This window comes from Cheilinus undulatus, linkage group 2 (genome assembly GCF_018320785.1).
Source record: "Cheilinus undulatus linkage group 2, ASM1832078v1, whole genome shotgun sequence".
In the NCBI taxonomy this organism is placed as follows: Eukaryota; Metazoa; Chordata; class Actinopteri; order Labriformes; family Labridae; genus Cheilinus; species Cheilinus undulatus.
In genome coordinates, this window is record NC_054866.1 from 43,354,542 (window position 1) to 43,376,259 (window position 21,718).

General features: G+C 37.4%; 1 long non-coding RNA gene across 2 annotated transcripts in view; it reads left to right on the plus strand.

The window, feature by feature from the left end:
* The first annotated feature begins 249 nt into the window (after window positions 1–249).
* Window positions 250–21,718, plus strand: part of LOC121524921 — a 39,789-nt gene continuing 18,320 nt past the window's right edge. For both annotated transcript variants that reach the window (XR_005993177.1, XR_005993176.1), the window contains exons 1-4: window positions 250–354; window positions 630–711; window positions 10,689–10,792; window positions 13,763–13,836. This is a non-coding gene — a long non-coding RNA (uncharacterized LOC121524921). The remainder of the gene's footprint in view (window positions 355–629; window positions 712–10,688; window positions 10,793–13,762; window positions 13,837–21,718) is intronic.

Genomic DNA, 21,718 nt, shown 5'->3' on the forward strand with positions numbered 1-21,718 from the left:
CTTCAAAATTCTTGTTTTATCATAAAGATAGGCTTTCTGGTATTTCCAGATGCCATTGTCCTGATAATTTTTAAATTACAAATGAGTGGGCATCAAATAGATATATATAACATAAAAACAAGGTTACACGATGAAATACAACAAAATGAAATAAAAATTACATAAAATAGAATATAATAAAAGTCACGTAAAACGTAGGTTCACGGAGTTAAGTAATTTCCGGTTTTTGATTATGAGAGGAGAGTGATGGAGTATAGTCAAGTTTGAACGTCATGATTCTGTTGTAGGAGTAAAGGCTGTTTAAAACCACGTAGGTGAAGAATAATTGACTGACAAAGTACCTCTGGAACAGCAGTAAGATTTTATTTCTCAAAAAAACCTCCAGGGTTTTATATTGTTAATGAAACAGTCGTTTTTAAGGTGCTAACAGGTTAACGTTAAAGTGAAGGTGCTGACGTTAACGTTAATGTAAGCTAGCTATAACGAAGAGTAGCTTCCCTAACGGTTAAAAGCATGTAGTTTACAGTGACACTTACTGCGCTAATGTACCTTATATTTTGTATTTAAGTCCAGAAACAACTGATATTTAATTTTACTGTGGTTTGTGTCGGTTCGTGTGGTGATTACAGGGTTCATTGTTTGTTAAGGACAAGGCAGCAGAAGAGGTGCGACTCTACAGCCTGGTGAATACAGTATTTATCATGTTTTAAGGTAAGTCTATGATGCAAAAACATATCCTCCACCCTAAATGCCCTGCATAAGTAACTACACATTTTGCTAAATAAGATTTCATTTAATGCTCTCTGCTTTCAGTCACGTTTTTATAAAGTTTGATTGGTAAAATGCAACTTTTTGATGTTTGCCCTATAACAGCATAATCAATATGTGGGTTCATTAGATTGCATTTTCTCATTTTAATCAACCTGATGGGATTTAACTGAAAAATTTCAATGTGTTGTCTGTTTAAGGTTAAACTAGTGTTACTCTTTAAATTGCAGTGTGTTTATAACTGTTAATCAAAAAGTTTGTTTTCTATATAAACTAATGCTGGGCAATTAATTAAAATTTAGATTAGAGGTGCAATATTTCTTTAAGCTGAAATGTGTGTCAAAATTTCAGGTTGATATTTTTTTTTGCAACAAAGATGTTATGATCTACACATCCTGCAAATATTCAAGTGGCAATTTTTATAGAACAGTTACAAAAATTCCTACTTTTATGAATTTTGTATATTTTTCTTAATCAAAGTGTGAATTATATAAACTAATTAGTCCCTCTAATTGAAAGATTCATATTCAATTTGCAATATTTATCAAAGTAATTGCAATGACAAATATTTTTTGAAAAGTTTCTGCCCAAGTTTAATCTAGTATTATGTTGGTTATATGATTTATTGCATATGTTCAATGAAAGATACTTAAGATGAGTAACTTAAAAGATAATCCCATATTAAATTGCAATATTGGAGAAAAAAATCCTAATTATATTATTTTCCTATATTTTTCAGTCCTATAAACAGAGCATATCCACTTAGTACTGTATTTGTAGAATATCTTGTTAGATTGCTGATCAGCAGTGGAGCAAATCACTTTCAGGGACTGCTGGCATTAGTCCTACTAATACTTTATATTAGCTATTTTAACATCACACAACTTTATGTACGGAGGCAAAAGATTTCTACTGATTTATTTAGGTTGGTAAAATGCTTTTACAAATCCTATCTCTAGTTTTTTGTCTGCAGTAGTTTCAAGTCAGTGAAATGTGGTTGCAGAAAGATGTGCATGAATCCCACAGTGTGTCAGTTATTAGTAGAGATGAACTTAATACATGAAAATGAAAGAAAAGACTTGTGGATAATAAAAAGCTATGGGTCCCAGATGGCCTTGTGGTTTAAGGTGTGCCCCATGCACGCGGGCGGCCCGGGGTAGAATCCGGCCTATGGCCCTTTCCCGCACGTCTTTCTCCTCTCTCTCGTCCCTGTTTCTGATTCTATCCACCGTACTCGTCTATCAATAAAGGACCATAAAGCCCAAAATAAATCTTTAAAAAAAAAGAACTGTATGTTTTACAATGTTGTGATTTACAGAAAACAGTAATTATTAGCTATTTTAAACCACCTATTTTTCATGAAAATCTTACATCTTACTGTAATTTAAGACCATATATTTAAAACATAAAAAAAGAGGAGAATTTCTTAATCTAGGAAATAAAGCAAACATATGACATTGAAATTGACAAATCTCGACTGCTTGTCTGCTACTCTGATTTGGCCTTAAATTAATGTGACACAATGGATTAAACAACTTTTCAAGATGTGTCTGGTCATTTCAGTACATCACAGACTCAATCAAATGTTCCCTTTTGTAAATTTCGGGAAACCTCAATGGTCTGTCTCTAAACTGTGAACAGAAGCTAATCAAATAAAGTGTGATGAACATATCAATCATCTGATCTCTTTCAAGGTCCATGTTGACCGTCAGCACACTTGTCATCATGCATTTTCAGTCAATTCACTTGATGGATAAACAGGCGGGTAGAGTGTTTGGTACCATTTTCTGCATTTACATAAATCTAATTTCAGGTGAGATATTCAAAGCTCACCTTTGCCCTTAGACTTACTTCATTCTTATGACGTGACACCATCAACCTTTCATTAGATCACTCACATATTCTGTCTAACCCTTTATTAAATATGCACAAGAACAAGGACATATAAATGTAACAGCTGTGACGGGAGAGGTTTCTTAATAGTACAATGACTGTGACTTCTGTGATTTATTTATTTTTTTAAGACAAGCCTTAGTTTGAGTGTCACTTTTGGTCTATGATAATTGACCATGTTTAACACGTAGCTTCTAAGTGACAGTAATGGCCTACATATTGAGCTATGTTGAGAAACAAGGTGAAATACTTCTGTTTGAAGGCTGGAATGAGTTTGATTATTTTTTTATGTTTTGTGGCTAAGCCTTTGACTGCTGTGTATTTGTGTTGTGTAAATCAAAGCGAGTCTGGCAGACCTGAATTTCATCTAATTTTAAATAAGGCTTTTGAGGTTTGCTTCAGCTAAATCTGTTGTCATCGACATTTTCAGAGCTTAAGAATCAGACAGTTTTGACAAACACTTGTTTAACTTTAAATGTGCAGTACATATATTCCTGATTACTTCATGCTTTGTGCCACAAGCTGCTCATAAAACATTCAGGCATCAGTTGCAGTGTAAACAAGAAGGGCCAGTTTTAACAGCTTTTCTCCCTCATTATGTAAAATACATCCATGACTCTTTGTAAATACACCTTATGAAGTGCCTTGTTTTTGTTTAAAATACTCCTCAGTTCAAAATAAAACGTATGCTTCAGAGGTGGGTAGCGCTGAGCAGTGCCTCTCTTTTTGAAATACCTAGAGATGCCACACTGTAACAGGAGTCAGGTGTTTAAGAATGATTACATGTTATGGGGGGACAGCATAAAACACAAATCAGGTACAGCAACAGAACAGCGGCTTCCACCCAGTCAGCATGTCCATGTTGGCCCCATATGGGTTATATGCATACGGGTCCCAGTTGGGTTTGTCTGTGGCCCCACTTGCAATTGGCCATGTGGACTTCAGACAATATGAGGCCTATATAGACCCCATTTCATGTAGAAGTTGATAACGATACTGATATATACTCAGTAGTGGTGTAGAGATAAACTGATCTGAATCAGTTAACCTATCTTTAAAAGGTCCTGGTGCATCGGTCTATGAAGCCCTGGATCGAAACAAATGTAACGTGAATTGTTTAATGCGCCCGCTTTAATGCTTGAAATGGGTTCACTGGGGATTTGCTGCTTGTTTTTATAGCTTTGGTTGTTTGGTTTAGTGTCTTTAATCTTGTGCGACTTGCGACCTTGCACCTTTAAACTAGTGTTGAGTTAACAGTAGGTGTCCGGGGTTTAGTCCCGGGGTTTACAGTCGAAATGTGTTGTTGAGAATATTTCATTTAGTGACATACTGAGCACATTTCAAACCACTGACATGATATTGAACATAGTATTCACTGAGCTTGATATCAATTCAAGAACACAAGAAAAAAAAAGTTAGAGATGAGAGAAAAAGATGTATGAGTGACTTGAGCTGTATCACTGTTTAATCTCCTTTAATTGTTAAATTTGCTTTAATTTGTGCTTCTGGGGTAAAGTTAATATTTGGCTTTCACTGTTAGGAACTCCAATAAAGGCAGTGAAGTTTCAAGCACAGAAGGACAAAGGTTTATGTATCAGTAAAAACTATTTAAATTTTTCCCCTTCAACTAAGACTTCAGTTTATAAGCATAATGCCAGAATGTTTGCACAAGAGGCCTGGGATTTTTGTCTTATCAACTCAAAGACCCTTGCTTAGCCTATTTTGAAATGATCTTGTTTCCCCCATTTTTTCAGTTTTTTTAAGTAAAGGTTTTTGGATTTTACACTTAATTTGCATTGGATCAAACAGAAATGAATCAGATTGAACCGCATCAAATCATTCTGAATTTTAATGAATTGTCAGTGAATCAAATCTTAGCCTGTGGATCAAGATTCAGTTCACGTTTGTCTTGTGCAACAACAGGGACTGAGTCAAGTTGAGCTAGGAGAGGAGTGGGAAGTGACAGACTGGTAGTTGTTTTAGGTTTGAGGCTTTTATCAAACTGTTTAGGACTCATGAGGGCCCCCCTTGAGTTTATGGTGCCCTTGGTTACCACCTTTATTTGATGGTGCATTTGTACATTTTTGCTGATATTAAAGGTCAATATATGATATACTACCAATATATAAGGCAAACACACTTGCTGTAAATATGTGCAGAAATGCTCATATCTGTGGAAACCGATATTGATCTTTTTAAGCTAATATCTGCAGATACCAATACTCTGTCAATGATACTACTGAGCATCCCTAGTTTCTAACATAACAATAAATGTTTTGTGTATTGCCACTGCACTTCTGTTACAATAGGTATGGGAAACCACAATATATACTATATATAACAGGAGTATTCATGTTTTAATTATTGTTGACATTTCAGTCTGAAAATTGTGCATACTGTATCTTTAAGTTGATATGTGAAAATTGAAAACAATAGAAAGCAGTCAAGAGAGAGTCAGATGTGATGTAGAGTGGGAGCTCAAGTGTGTTCAAAACAAAAAGAGACCACTCATAAATGCAAGAGCAGGGCTGTAGTAGGTGGTAAAAATGACACCCACTTTATTTTCACTGCAGAAATGTGAGCTATATGGAAACCAGCTGCTTCACAGGGATTACAAAGTACATGTAGATGTGGGGCAGGGGCAGACTACAGATCTGAATTTTAGACCTAAGCAGTCATCGACTGCAGAAAAGCCTGCAGTCAAATCCTCTTTTTGTTATATGCTACCAGTGTAGAACAGCAGAAAGTTAGACGAGTAGTGTAATTTTAGAGGTTATCAAGTATTTTAGCTCTGATTGAAATGTTGGCTCATTAATGGATCCTTCAGTTGATTTTTTCTTTCTTTTTTAAACAAAATACAGTATTCCACAAGCTTTTAAATGCAATTGCAATCAGAGTATCAGAAATTGTGCAATCAGGCAGTTTTGCATTTCTTGACAACATCAGACTAAAGCATGCAATCTATGTTTAAATCCATCCTTTCACTGGGAAACTGTGGATTTATTTTCCCTCAAGTATACATGCTTGCATCAGTGTGTGGGATATTTACAAGTCATAACAGTCATAGAGGCATGAAAAACTAAGTGACAAAATGACTTTCAGACATGATTGATATGGTAATCATAAGATGGCTTCTGCTGTAATTACCACAATGAGACCTGCCTTGTGACTGGGTTTGCATCACGTAAAATAGTATTTGTCTTCAATTTGTGCATTAACACCGCAGGGGCCCTATACTCATCTTAGATTGCTTATATTTCATGGTTGATTGACCATGACAGATCCTCTCGCCTTTAGATTATTTCGCTTTGAGATGAAACTGACATTTTGTCACACTGTCCAATAAGCCTCTGCACAGATTTTCAGTCTTCGGATTCAACTTTGCATTACTGCTTCTGATAAATGAAAAAGGAATTTCCTCAATCTCAAAGTCACCTCTGAACTCTAATATGGTCAGTTCTGTCGATTGCATGCAAGGCTGGGCTTTCAGATTGCCTGGCTTTATTTTTGGGACTTGTTTCGAGGTAGCAAGTGGCTGTAAGGCACAAACTGGTTGCAGACTTGACTGAGACTCAAATTGTCATTTTGAAAGTGACAAGGTGCTGATTTGCCCGCCTGGCACTGAGCGATTGGACATCACTGTTGACAAATGGGCAGTCGAACAAAACTGGCAGGATGCTAGGGAAGACAAAATGCCTTCAGCCAGAGTTTTTTTCCCCTATCTGTTATCACAGCTGGACAACAGCTAGTTAAAATTCCTGAATTTACTGATAGTTTAATCGGTTTGCTGGCAACTGCTTCTGTGTCAAGCACACCTTCTGCACAAATTTATCTACTGTAGTGTTATTTTATTCCCAGTCTGTGGTCATGCCAGGGTTTTGTCTGATGCTATAAGTGTATTGTGTAAACTTCTGTGGGCTTTATTGAAATTTTGATGCTACGGAATCCACTGATGCTTTTTTAATTTAACTTGTCCTTTATGTAGTTGTTGTAGGAGGTGGACCTCACCCCCAGGGGTTGCAAGGGGATGTGAAAACTTTGAGGGAAAAGGGAAGGAAATAGAACAATAAAATTGAAATATTTGATTGTGAAATTTGCCTTTTTAGATGTCACTGATGGCTGCTTAATGTAATCTAAGGGTTTATTTTCTATGCTAAACGTTTTAATTGCTACATTTCTAAAATTACACCCACACACTGACGATAGATGTTAGCTTTAGATCAGGTTAATTACTTAAAAAAACAGAAGCTTTTTTTGTCTTGCTGTACAATGATAACAATTAGTGGGACCACCAACACTGAACTGAAAATAAGTCTGCAGGTCAGGATTAGGACAAAGATTTTCTCTCTTCTGCTGTCTAAGGCCCAGTTCAGATGAAAGATTCACCATGCAGTGAGACGGTTTCAGCCAACGTTGGTGACAGTTGCAGAAGTCTTAGCCAAGCCATTGCAGCTGGAATCAAGCCATCTGTTGCAGTTGCCTGTGATTCAACTTGTCAGGTTGCAGACAGCTGTTGCAGGATGTTGCAAGCAAATGAATCTCATTTTGAAAGCCTATATACAGCCATATCATTGGATAAAGTTATGCTAAGAATTTTGGAAATCATTACGGCTCTTGTTTTTTCACATGGAAAATTCAGCCTTTACCCTTCTGTTTCCTCCAGTGGCTGATGAAGGAGACAGAAGTAAATTCATTAATTTATAGATAGATAAATAGATAAATACACTCCTGTCTCCTCCAGTGGCTGATGAAGGAGACAGAAGTGAATTCATTAATTTATAGATAGATAAATAGATAAATACACTCCTGTTTCCTTCAGTAGCTGATGAAGGAGACAGGAGTGTTAATGGGCTGAAGTTTTCTATGTCACTAAGACACAACTTTAAGTACAGACCAGTCATCTTGTCTTTAAAAGAAAGCTCTCAGAACAAAAATGAGCACAGTAAATTCAACATGACTATACACATGATTACAATGTTTGTGAGTAAGCAGTATCATTGTTTTTTAACATTAGCGTTGCTTCAGCATCTTTGCAGGTAAATGTCTGCATGCCTATGCTGCACTCGAGTGATTATATGCCAGATATCATGCAGTTTTCTGGATCAAAATATTGACAAACTGTGCTGCTCCTATGAGTAACAAAACAGGGCAAAATAGGAGCACATTCTCCTCTGATCCAACTTATTAAGATGCACAGCCAAAAAAGACTTAAAGAAAACCTCCTCATTGCTATGAAAAGACTGTGGAAGACTACATATCAAAACACATTTGTTGTGTCTTGTGTACCAACTTACCCAGGGACATTTTTAAAGTGCTGACCCTTCACTTTTCCTGCTCCTATGAGTTGCCATCTGTTTAGGGTAATATTTACGTATAGAGTGTTAAAGAGGTATGGCAGGAGCCATTAATTAGAGCTACAGCTTCAGCTAGGTGGGGAGCTATGTTACTGTTTAAACAAAGCATTTGGTCTGCATTGCATGCCTGAATTGAGAAGAATATCAATGATTGATTTAAGGAGTGGGGATGTCCACCAGTTTTGTCTACATTTACAATTAGGGCCTGAAAACATGAATGAAATCACTGCAAATGGAAAAGAAAAAATCCTATGAGAGATTTTTACACTTGAGGAAATGGAAAAGTTTTGCTTCCCAAATTAAAGGACAGGGCAACTTTTTGTAGTGGAAACACATTTAGTGAAAAATAAAAGATGACAATCTGCATCAGCATGTGAAGGTAAGCAGCCAGAGCTGTAAATATAACCCTTCAACCACAGAAAAGGTTGTTCTAAAATGTTTCATCTCTTCACCACCTTCCAAGTGTTGATGCACCAGTGCATCAGTGGAACATTGTCATCAGCTGATGGTGGCTTTGTGAGCCCTCATCTGTCCATCTGCAAAAAATCCAACACACACTGATAACAGTTGCTGGTGAATGTCAAATGCGGAATTAGACAAACATAAAACAATGATAAAACATGACAAAAGCAGTGATTGATAGCAATCTGACAAGTTTTTGCAACTGCAGCTGTCTGTTGCGATCAGCTGAGTTTACAGCAGGAGGTGTCTCTGACGTGGTTGAAATCATCCAAAGTAGAGTGGCACACCTTAAACATTCTCCTGTGGTCTACTCACGCCAGCAGGCTGTGCAGATTCAGTCTGGGATGAGGCAGCTGGTGGGATCCTCTCAGTAAGAGCCTGAAACCTCTTTATATGCATGGAGGTAGATTCTCATCACAATGTAGAGACTACACTGAAGTACTGCTGAAGACAGGAGTATCTGCAAAGGATTTGAGCAAATAAGAGTCTGATCAACTTTCACCTCAACCCTGAGGAGTAGTACATTTAAAACATGATGCAAAACTTCTTGGAACAAAAACACACGCTCACATATGCCACGGACTACAATCTCAGACTTTAACTGCTTGGCAGTTAGTTTGAAAGAGAAGTCAGCTGGTCAGATTATTCATCTGCAGTCAGGAATGAGGTCTCTTATATAAGTTGCAAAACAGATGGCTCGATTTATTGACTCCTTATACTCTCATAACAGAAGTGCATTCAAAAACATTTAAATCTGCATTCTCCTTTGCCAAATTTCCAAAATGTTGTTTATAATTGTGATTTATTTGGATGGAAACCACTGCTGACTAGTTATTCTGGTACTGACTAGGAAGGGTGCTGGCTAATTATGCATAACCCTTGTGGATATAAAAGTTGGTACATAAACTCTTTAATACAGGAGGAAGTTGTGGCTTGATGTTATTGTGTAGCATTACCTGATGCAAACATTTTGCAAAATACCTCTAAATGCTATTACATCTAGCACACCTGATATTTTTGTTGGCAGCCGCTGAAAGATGGAATCACATGGGAGCCCTACCAGACGTGACTTTGGCAGAATGTGGTTTCTATCGCATTATCCCATTGAGAGCTAATGCATTATTCAATCCCTGCATTGCTTGAGAGCCAGAATAAGAGTAGTACACCCATTCATACCCATTCGGCAAAGGTCTGATCCTTCTTCCTACCTCGAATTTTCAGCAGGCAGAACATGACCAGGTATTCTCCCTGGAAACACTCACTGGATATATTTTGAAGACTCATCTTGCAGTGGTATTGCATTTCCCCTGTCTCACCGCCTGTCTCTGCTCTTGCAAAAAAGCAATCTAATGAAAAAGGAAAAGGGAAAACACATGTTGAAATTCAGCCGCCTCTGAATCAAAACCAATTCCGGCTTTGCTACAGATAAGACTGAACTGCAGTTTGAACTTATTTAACCGCAGAAGTGTGTGTATATTCTGTTATAAATTAATGTAGGTGGTTAAATCCATTTTTAGATTATCACATGAATAGGTTATAAAATCCAATTTTCTTTCTTTGTATGCTGGATTTTAATGGATTTGTTGACTGGTAAAATGAATGAATGCTGTTAAGATGACTGTGATGCACTTATGTAGACAATTTCATGGTAAGCCACAGTCAGATATCTGATTTTGTTGTCCTGGAGACATTATGTACTGTTAATATCAGTATTTATCTCAGAGCAGAAGATTTTAAAATGCATGCACATAGGACAGCGCCATAAATATTTTTTATGTTTAAAGCAAATAACTTCTAATCTGCACTAGTTGTCACATTTTTGTAAAGAGATAAAAAGCTGCTTTAAGCCTTCTGAGGATATTAGGCACTTCTGACCCACAGGAGCTTACCTTAAACTTGTGAGCATGTGGCAGCAGAACAGCTCACACCTCCCATTAGGGGAGAGGTGAGGAACCAATTACCTGGAGATATGTCTCCAGGCCAAAAATATCATTGTCAGCTTGTCATAGTGTGAGAAATGGGGGGGGGGGGAGAAGAGAATTGTGACAAGTTGCAATGAAACATGACATATTGTGTTATCTTTTAGTTTCCTCCCCAGATTTAATAGAACTGACAGTAGGACCAATAAGCACAGTATATGGGTAAAACAGCATCATTCAAGACATTCTGTGAGAATCTGTTGATCACCAAATGTTGTTCTTTTCATTTCAGGACCTTTAATTCCCTGGAAAATGAGCAACAGTTGAAGAGGATGCTACTCCCTGCTCAGAAGAACTGCAGCAGGGTTGATGCCTTACAAGACAATGGAAATGAAGGTACTCATTTCTTAAATTGCATAGTCATGAATCCCCTGCAGCACAAGTGTGGAAATGATATACAGTATTTGATATTGCTACAGCAGAGGTGAAAAAGGCACCACCTCTGACAGACTTGTGCTCATGTAAAAGTGCAGTTACTCTGGTTAAATGTACTTAAGCAGGAGTTAAACAAGTGTTCTAAAAACCTACTCAAGTTAAAGGTAAAAGTAATTCCTCTCAAACTTCAGTATCCTGAGGCCCAGTTTGAGACCTAAGCATCCTCTGAGACCCACTAAAACTCTACAACCTTAACATAGACTCAAATATTTACTTTTTATTTTTCACATTTTTTATTGATAAACAGGGAATGTGGATGCCACTGCTTTTCTTTCTGAAACATAAACATTCCTTGTGAGGTATTTGTGGGGTCCCAGTACAATTAATAAGCCACTGGCATTTATTTTCTTTTAATCAGGCATCTGCAAAGTCACTTAAATTTGCTTTTCTAATATTTATCTCAGTAAACAATTGTATTTCAGAGAACGACTTTATTTAACCAGTGCATTTTGGCTTGTTGCCTTCATCAGCGTCATTAAGAATCACATTGCAAACATCATTAAAATAAGTTTATATGAGGTTCAAAATGAATGAATAACGATACGAAAGTACACAAATAACTTTGTTTTTTGCTGAAACACGTTGGCCTGATAAAGTTGTTCCCTAAACTCTGAGTGTTGCTGGAAATTTCTGTTTCCTCCAGAACGTTATTCATCCTCCATGCACCTTGGAAGCTGGTAAAGCCAGAAATATCTACTTCAGCTCTGTGACATTATCTCTGCAAACACACTTTGTAGCCCAGCAAAATCTTTTCAGGCAGCATTAATGTCTCTGAAGACACTGAGAAATTCTTAAGAATGGGAAGCAAGTGGCCTGGTAGAATGTCACCAGTTAATCCGAGTACTAGTTAAACTGTGACACTGGTTGTATACATCGGACAGAACAAAAAGGTGGCATGAGTTACACCCTCTGGCTGTGCTTAGTTGCTGCTGGAACTTAATAACTTGTTATCAAGTATTTTATGATCAGTTAAACATGATTGAATTTTATTTTAAGAGTACCGAGTAGCTACTGAGAAGTAGTGCAGTAGAATCTGATCTTTCCTTACTGGAAATAACAACATTAGGGTATGAAACTCTGGTCAGGTTGTTCAGGGAAAGTCACACCTTTTATATAAAGTGAAATGTCAGGCTGTTTTTGGATATAATGTGGAATCATTTCTTTTCTATTGACCGTCATGCAGTCAAAGCCAAACAGCTGGCTAGTTTCATGTCATTTGCAGAAAGCTGGTAATTCCTTTTTTTGTTTGTTTGTTTTTTTGTTTGTTTTTTTTTTTCTGTGACTTGTGTTTTTTGAAGGTGTAGTGAAGTACAGTACTTTCCCTTGAGTTAGTGTATTTAGTTACTTTCCACCCATGTGCTAAAGTAAGCTGACCGGCTAGTAGGTTTGTTAAAAAGCCACCTTAATGAAAACATCACACTGACTTATTCAATTTCCTGCAAACTCTGGGGAATATGATAGCAAATGGTAGCTAATTTAAGCATCCCATAAACACACAGTAGATGAATCGCTCTCATGCCGACAGCACACAGTCTGATGTCACAAATTATCATTATGATAAATGTACAGAAAAAAAACTTAGTGTGCAGTACTGTCCTTCTAAAAGAGGCAGTTTTATTATGTAGTCAACTCATTAATAAATCACTTTAATTGACCGTGAGAAAGAGAAAGAGTTATGAAAATGATGAATCGTCGATGCCAGTTTGCATCATTGCAAATTTTGGTCTAAGCTTGGTTTTGGACAGAGGAACGTGGCCATCAGATATCACAGAGAAACATCTGCATACTGTTAAAAATGCACCAAAACCCCAGAAACATTGCCAGAAACAAGACATTACCTGGAATTGGGTGCTTATGACTTCTGTTTGGGTGCTATGGTGTCAAAACAAGAATTGATATGGTTTGATTTTTACTAGCATCATACTGAATATTAAAACATCAGGTGTCATTACAACTCTGGGCAAGATATGCTACCCAGATAGTTTTCAGCTTTGCAGTTTTGTATCATGAGGTCAATGTTCAGTGAGTTTTAGGAAGTCTTTTGGCTGAAAACTGCTGCCTGTTCTACCCCAAAAAGCCACCAATAATAACTGTCACATTAAATCAAGGAGTCCTCTCTGGTTTCATATTTTTTCCCTGATGTCTAGCTATCATTCAGGAGAGAAATCCATGGCAGAAGAGACAGTGGTGCATTTCTCTACTGAGAATAGCTTCAATGGAACATAATGAAATACAGACAGAAGATGCAATGCAGTTTGAGGAAGGGGTATGCCTCTTACTTATTCTCCTGGAGAAAATCTCTTGCTCCCACTATCCTTGTCGCTATCATGGCCATCACTATTCCTCACCAACAGATAAAAAGCAGGGTTCATAGGAGGTCGTCAATAGTCTGGGAAATGTACAAAATCACTCACAGAAGTAAATAAGGCATGTTGAGGAAACAGTGGGTCTACCAAGGGAAATATCATCAGGAAAAATGTAAGTCCATGGATCCAAGCAGAGAGGAAGATGGGCTTTTAAACCACTCATGATCATGTGCCTATCTTGTCTGTGTCTATTTGTATGCAGTTTTTAAACTCATTATTTTGAACCCGGTGGGGGTTTAACATGATAAATAGAGGTCAGTCAATAAATCTATAAAACAAAGCTGATGAGAACAGAAGTGCAGCTTCATTGACATTTTCATCACAAGGTAAGATTCACCAAAAATCAAAGTGACGTAATAATACATGCTAGTGTTATTAAGAGTGAACTGGCAGCAAGGTGTTGTGACAAGCTGTCCTGCTTGATGTGGCAGTCAGTGAATGGACTTTATGTACCTGCATTCATTTAGTGTTTTTTTCTTCTTTTTCTTTGCACATAATTGATAAGGAAATGAGCAACTGTCAGATTGGATGCTGTTCTCGCTCAAGATAACTGCAGCAGGGTGGACGCTTCACAACAAGGTAGAGATGAACTAATGTACACCTCTCTTTACACCACATACATGTAATTCCCCTTTAGCTAATGTCTCTAAATGTTAGATCTGACATTAATGCAGTTATATAACAAGCTAGTAGGTTGGTTAATAAGCCACCCTGGTAAATCACAACAGTAAAAATACCCTTTGAAGCTCTAGCACTGAAAATCACAAATAGCTGATAGAACAGTGTAAGAGGGTCCTCACATGGATTTATTTTTGTGCAGGGATGAAGAACAGGTCTGCAAGCACAGTTGTTTTTTTGATCAATCAGTAAATTCTTCTGCTGAATCTATATATATCTGATAATTTGTTTTCTTTTGAGCTAAAACAGCAGAGATATCTAAGAAACAGACTCCTAGCAGCCTTGGCTATAGAAACCATAGACCAATGTCAGTAACAGGCAGTAACAGGCTTCTCTGTGCAGCAGGTAAAAACTGTGAAGTCCAGAGCCGGTGTGGCCTTGGTGAATGCTAAAAAAATGCCTGCAAGTCCTGTTGGCCATCTTTTATTCCTGTCAGTGTGTTTAAAAAATGCCCTGCAGTAAAGGAAAGAAATGACTTCACAGCAACTTAACAGTGTGTACAATCAGTGTAAGAAGTGGTGATCTGCTCAGGTAACCATTTCATTTTCACAGGACATAAACTGATAGCAACAGCTGAGACTGACAGCAGGATTTATATCCTGACACTGATATGTACATCACTCTATATCAGCTTCCTTTCAAATGGAACAGACGGATATGTGTCTGCAGCTGTGGATATCCACAAGAGGGGCACTTGTATTCTTGAATGGAGGATTGTGCTCTTTCAAAGGCAGTAAAATGTTATACTTCACATCTTTTCCTGCATGAGATGAAGAGATGGTAGGGGTCTTATGGACTGAAGAGAGACGTATAGATGTAGGCATAAAAATACGGGCTCCATTTTTCTTACCATGAAAGATAACAAATCTTATCAGTGGGAAATGATCCCTCCTTTAGCTCAGCAACAGATTCACTGTAATGAAGATATTGTATCATGTCAGAAAGCAGTAAATGTTTTGTCTTTCATTGTTTCTTTCTCTTACTAAAAATTAGCTTTGCTTGAATACCACCAGTTAAAATCTAAGAACTTGAATCTATAGGTTGGGGGAAGGGGCTTTTAAACATTTTATAGACATGATTTCATGATCATGCCTATGTCACTTGTATGCAATTTTAAAAATCATTATTTTAAACCAGGCATGGGCAACTGGCAGCCGGGGGGTCCGCATGCAGCCTGCCCCTAACTCAGTGTGGCCCCCATGTCAATTTCAAATACTAAGAAACTATAAACATGTGGCAAATTTGAAAAATAAGCAAGTAAAATAGATTAAAGTAAGTAACTATCATGTTCACTGCATTGGAAAAGCAGCCTCAAACTGATTTCATTCTGTGTACATTTTATCAACTTATTAACTTATGATGCTTAGGAGAGGAATGAAAACAAAACATTAGAGCAAGTGCTTGCTGTGTTAATTATTTAAATATATTTCTGCACACATAGATCACACATGTTTCAAATCTATTTATGCACTTTAGGTAGTGTGTAGGAGTTTGCTAGCATTTTTGATCAATGAAAGAAAAATAGTGATATCAAAACAGGTATTCATAGTGTTGGATTTTTAATTGTGTTTTATCAAAATTAGAACATTTTGGTACCATGACAGCACTTGTCATTTCTCTTTGGAAAGTGTTCTTTACTTTCTCCTAAGAAGTGTGTTTATTTTAGATCTTGATTAATGTGATTGAGTCCTCATGAACAATATGTCAACATGCCATAAATTTATGGAACCTTAATCCACCTTATTCTGAATAGTTATGCTAAATAAAAACATTTTATGGCTAAGTTTAGGGGCTAACCACCAACAGTGGTTGTTTTGAAAGGAATAAACTCCTTAAATTTAACAAATACTGCTTAATTTTTCTTTAAAACCAAGCTAAATGTTATAAACTAAGTTAAAAGTTATACCTTCTGAAATGTCAGAGTTCTGGTTCCTGTTACAGTGTCATTTAGCAGATGGTAAAGTCATACCCAGAATTCACTCAAAGAGTCATGGAGGTTTGGAATAAGGTGGCTGCAGTAATTTTTTTTTTTTTTTACCTAGGTTTTTGTTAACTCAGTGCCAAAGCAGTATTGTACTCTACATTTAGCCAATATTACAAGATACAGAGAAAATGACTGCAACATGGTTCACAGAAAAGACTCTTATGTGAAGAAAAGATCACTAATTTTAATTCATTAACAAAAAAAATGACTGAAAACAAATAAAATGAGGATTACCCTTGGCATATTATCCTATCTGTTTTAACTTGGTTATTATACCATGGTGTTAGGATCATTTTTGATTCCTTGGATACTGCAGGTTTAAGACAACAGCTGTGAGTCATGTAATGTTTGAGCCAGATTAATGTTTTTAAAGCCAGGAAGTGTAACCAGTATCATGTGATTAGCTGCTGCACTGTTAAATGTTAATGTAATGTGTTTTTATCCCTTCCTAATATCGATGTAACATTATTCTTTTGCTAAAATCTTTAGTTTTTATTGTATAAAGTGATTCTGGGAGCATAGAAATTAAGAAGTGGAATATGCATCTTTTTGGTTGCAGGGACTGAGGGAGGCAGATTTTCCTTCTTTTTTTCTGTTTGCATTAACCAAGAACAGAAAAGTGTCTCACATGATTAATATTAACCATAGAGATGGAGAAACTGCACTTATTCAGGCAGTCATCTGCATTTGCTGAAAGCGCTGTACTGCATTAAGCAGTATTTCCTGCTTCTTAAACAGCTTCTTGTACAGAGGAGAGCACTTCCTCCCACTGGAGATATTAAACACACTTTGGGTGGTTGTGTAGAATAATGTGTTTTTAGGCAAGCATTTTTTTTTTATCATGCAGTAGGAGACATCATGATGTTGCAGAAACTGTCTTTCTATTACTTTAGTCAATGTCCCGTCACAGTTCATTTTTAGCTTGGCCCACCTCGTCTGCTGCAGATCGTGTGACTTTGCTGACATGGTCGTTGTTCGGCAGACTCCGATATCAAAAAGAGCAGGGCGGTAGAGTAATGCATCTCCCTCACAGGTGAGCCTTTTAACCTCAGCACAATAAAGTGAGGCATCACAATTCAAAGGGCCGCTCTACAGTCTGTACACAGTAATCTGTTCAGTCATGCGTCACTGTCACACACATTCTCTACGCCATCACATTTCTGTCCTGTCGTAAATACTTCAATCACAGTACGTTTCCCCTGGAGGAATCACACTTTCTTGAACCAAAGCAGAGACCCGGGTGGTTTCACATTCCAGTCAACAACTCATCCATCAGATTGAGCAGTAATGGCACCTTCTGTGTCCTTATTAAGAATAGTTTTTAAAAGGAACTGAGCACTTGACTTTGTTTGAACAACAGTTGTGTTTCAAGAGGTTCAGGGCTCGACATGGCCCATGTCATGGAAAACTGCATTTTCTCCAAGAGGTCTGGTTCAATTTGGTTCGGTACAGTACGCAGTCATTTGTGTTTATACTGTGAAGAGTTGAAAAAAGGAACCAAGATAATTGATCTCTACTGTCCTACTTTTTTGGCACCCTTCTGTTGAAGGACCTAGCATACCGCAGTAGATCCAATCTGACCCTACACAGCGGAGCCAGACACACTGCAGTCTGTTAATTGGTTGAAAGAATCCTCACCTGTGGAAAGCCACATAACGCACCATGTATATACTGAGCTGAACAGCTGTTCTCCCTCGTTTTGCTTTTAAAGGAAAAAATGAGACTATTTACAATGTGGGGCAGTGAATTGACAGTGGATTCACAAAGAAGTTAGTTCTTCGAGCTGGCTCTTTCATATGAATGACAGGAACTTGCGCCATAAAAAGTCAAAATGGAGAGATGTTTGGGAGATGGAGACCAGTTCTTATTATTTAGGTGAGCCAAATGGTCCATCTCTGAAAAATCCCATCACAACAGGCAAGACTAGATAGACGTTGACTGTGAAACACAAGTACGATCAGAGTGTACTGAACCAGACCATGCCTAACTCTGCTGAACCAAGCTGGACTGCGTGGTAGAAATGCACCAGAAGTCTGGATAATCTGTACGATAATTGAACCGTATACATTCTTTTCTTCAGAGAGCAGCTAGTGTTGACTGCAGACTGCAGAAGATTCAGATCCAGAATATATTTCTCCCAGAGGGGCGAATTAATTTACAAATGGATGTAGCAAGTTACAGCAAGCACTGTTTTCTGTTGATAATCAGGCTTTTTTTCCAGTTGAGAATTTTTTCCATTTATGCACAGAATTAAAACTTAGAGCTAAGGGTTGAACCTGCAGGGATAGCTAACAGGAATAGCTACCAGTCAGCAGCCAGCCTGACAGCTAACTCCCTGAGTACATCTTACCTAAGTCAGTCACATAATACCAAACGGTGCAGCGCAGTGTTACTAGGCAAATAAATTTTAAAACTCTTTCATTACAGTTAAGCTAGATGTGCATTTTTAGCTCATTGATAGTTCTATTCAGCCTCTCATGTGTTTCTTTAGAAACTTAGACCAAGTGCAATTAACTTGTTCTTGTTCTGTTCACCTCAGTCAGCAGAATACCAGCCCCCTCACAGATTTCTCAGATTTGAACTGGTGGTTTGACAGGCTTGAAACTGTATTACATAAACCTTCAAAATATCCGTTTTAGCAACTTGGACCACAGTGTGCATGTAGTGTAGTGTGCATGTTTTATCGGACACCTACCACACTGTTGTTCTTACAACTAACTGTTGACTACAAACTGTGACTAAAAATTGTTCATTTATTAGCTTTGTTTCATTAGGAAGATGAGATTAAGCCTAGCTAAAAGCAAGTTTGGTTTTTATCAAGGAGACTATAATAATACTAAAAAGTAATTTAGTTTTCATGGCACATTCAATATCCATGATATGAGAAAGCACAAGCTGTTAGGAAGGGTGAATCCAGATCTTCTGCCTTTCAACTCTGGAAAGCAGGAAGTCCAGGTTTTGCAGGTTGCATAGAGCAGTGGTTCCCAACCTTTTCAGCCAGCGACCCCTAAAATAAAGGTGCCATAGACAGGGGACCCCCGCTGTACCTGAAGGTAGTTGAATAGCCATGTGCAACCTAGAATAGTCGTGTGTAGTAAACAGCCTTCTTAAAATGAAAATAAATTTTGTCTAAAAACATATTTAATATGGGTGAAAAACTGCTTACATTAGTAAATAATGGCAAAAAATGGTGGAAAAGGTGTTGAAATTGTATTGTTAAGGAACATAAATGGGTTAAAAGTGGCAAAAATGAGATAAAAATGGCAAAAAATAACCCACAATGGATTAAATTGACAAAAACAGGCACACAATGTGGTAAAAGGGGATAAAAAATGGCTCAAATGGCTTTGAAGTGCAAAAATATTGTGGGAAATTAGGTGGACTGGGATGAAAAATTGATGTAAATTGGCAAAACTGTGGTTAAAATGGGCAAAAAGTGGTTAATATTGGCAATAATTAGGCAACCATAGGCAGAAAGTGGCAAGAATTGGTTCAGAAGTGACAAAAACAGGCAGGAAATAAAAAAGGTGGAAAGGGTTTTAAATGGACAAAAATGGGGTTTAAGTGGCAAAAATGTGCTAAAATTGGCAAAATTGGTGTTAAAAAGTGATGAAAATGGGTTAAAATTTGGTAAATTTGGTATAAAGTGGCAACAGTGTAATTTAAAAAACATTCTTTGTTTTTTCAAGGCATCTGGTGACCCCCTCTCAGTGTCTCACAACCCCCAATGGGGTCCCGACCCCAAGGCTGAGAACCACTGGCATAGAGCACACATGTATGATTTAGCTACACCAGATTCAGGCAAAGAGAATAACTCTTTTGACTTAAAGATTTGACTAAATTTAAGGACTTGACATAGACTAAAACTGGACTACAATGTGTTTTAAGTTTTCATTAACTTAAACTTTAAAGGGCAAAAATGACGAAAATTTGACTAAAACTAAAATGCAGAATGAATTTAAAATAGCTGTTAAAATTAACATTGTCTTACAAGTATAAAAATAGCTTGAAATAATGACAAGTAGTCTTCCTTATGATCTTTTATGCTCTTGTTTGTTAATGAGAGTCATCAGAGAGGCAGTGGTGGCCTAGTTCACACGCCCCATGTTCAGAGGCTGTTGTCATGAAGTGGGTGGCCCAGATTTAAGTCCAACATATGGCTCCTTTCACACGTATCATTCCCCAGTTTCCAACTCTATCTGCTGTCCTCATAATAACTGACGGTAATAATTAATGGTAATCTAAGGTTGTTTTGTTTCCAGTGAGAAACTCCTCACTGGAGCTTTAAATCAACTTTTCTAAACAGCTGTTGAGCTCGTCCATGGTGCTTTAACATATTGTCACAGCAACTCTGGTAGTCAGCACTGACTGCTGACATTTATGTGTCAAAACGTGAAAACCTTTTTAAAAGCTGCATCAGAGCTGCATTTCTTTTTAGAGCCTTGAATCAAGACTGCTCTGTGCTTCAGCTAAATATCAAAAAGTTCTGCTTGACACTACCAGTGCATTATCATTCGCTCCTCATGTCAGAGCAGTGCTTCAGATGAATGGCTTTACATACTAGAAAAGGTCATTTCCTCTGAAAAAAGACGGGGCAGTATGAGGCAAAATATGCCTTCAATAAAAGTAAAATGCATATTTTGCTTAGTCGGACTTAAAAAAAAAGTCATAAATTTCTGTTGACTGTAAGTTGTCAGGATGAAGAATGCTTTCAGTATTAATCCAGTGAGGAGAAAGGTTATGGCTTTATATTTTATCTGTACAATCAGCTGTCTTGGTCACTTTACTTGGAGTCCAAGACAAAGAAGCTGCCCACACACCACTGTTCTTTTAATACACATAAAACACTGATGTCCTCTGAGGAGAGTAGGAGGAACTTGATGGCAAATGTGAGTGCTGTGTCAGACGCAGAGGAGAGCATCTCAGTTATGCCACACATTTTTTTTTTTTTATCTGTGCCGTAACAAATCAGCCTCCAAACAAAAGGAGAGTGATAAATCTCAAACTGAGCCTTTGACTCATTGGTGTAGTAGCGCTGTCATTAGATCACAGCAGGAGATTCGTCTGACCACACTCAAACGATTTCACCCAGGGGTGTTGCTGCCTTGTATGCTTTCAGTCTAACCAATTAGTAAACCACCTGTCCGGTCATTCTTGCTGTCATGGCAATAGTCTCATAAAACAAAAGTCCCAATAAAAAAGATCAAGGTAAAGAACTATTACAGCCTGAAAGAAGATTTATAATTTACCTTTACGTTTAACTTTGATGGATTTATATTATCCATTTTCAAGCCTGTTTGAAATCATCTTTGATTATTGTTATGTTTTTAATGGTCAGATTAGAAGGTGATATTTTTCATTAGAGACATTTTTAAAGACTTTTGAGGGGCTTTGGGCCTTTATTGATAGGACAGCTAAAAATGTCTCTAATGAAAAATATCATCTTTGATTATTGTTATGATTTTAATGGTCAGATTAGAAGGTGATATTTTTCATTAGAGACATTTTTAAAGACTTTTGTGGGGCTTTGGGCCTTTATTGATAGGACAGCTAAAGAGAGACAGGAAATTTAAGGATCAAGAGTCAGGGAAGGCATGCACCAAACAGCACCAGGATCAGGATTTGAGACTGTAACCTGTGTCCTCTACCAATCCAGCTTAACTGACACCCTTGTTAAAGACTATTTTCAAACACTAAGTGATAACAATGACTACCAATAATTTAATTGGAGAAAAGCTTTCTGGAAGGGCTGACAGAGCAGCACTGACACTTCTAACTAGAGATTGACTGACAGATTTT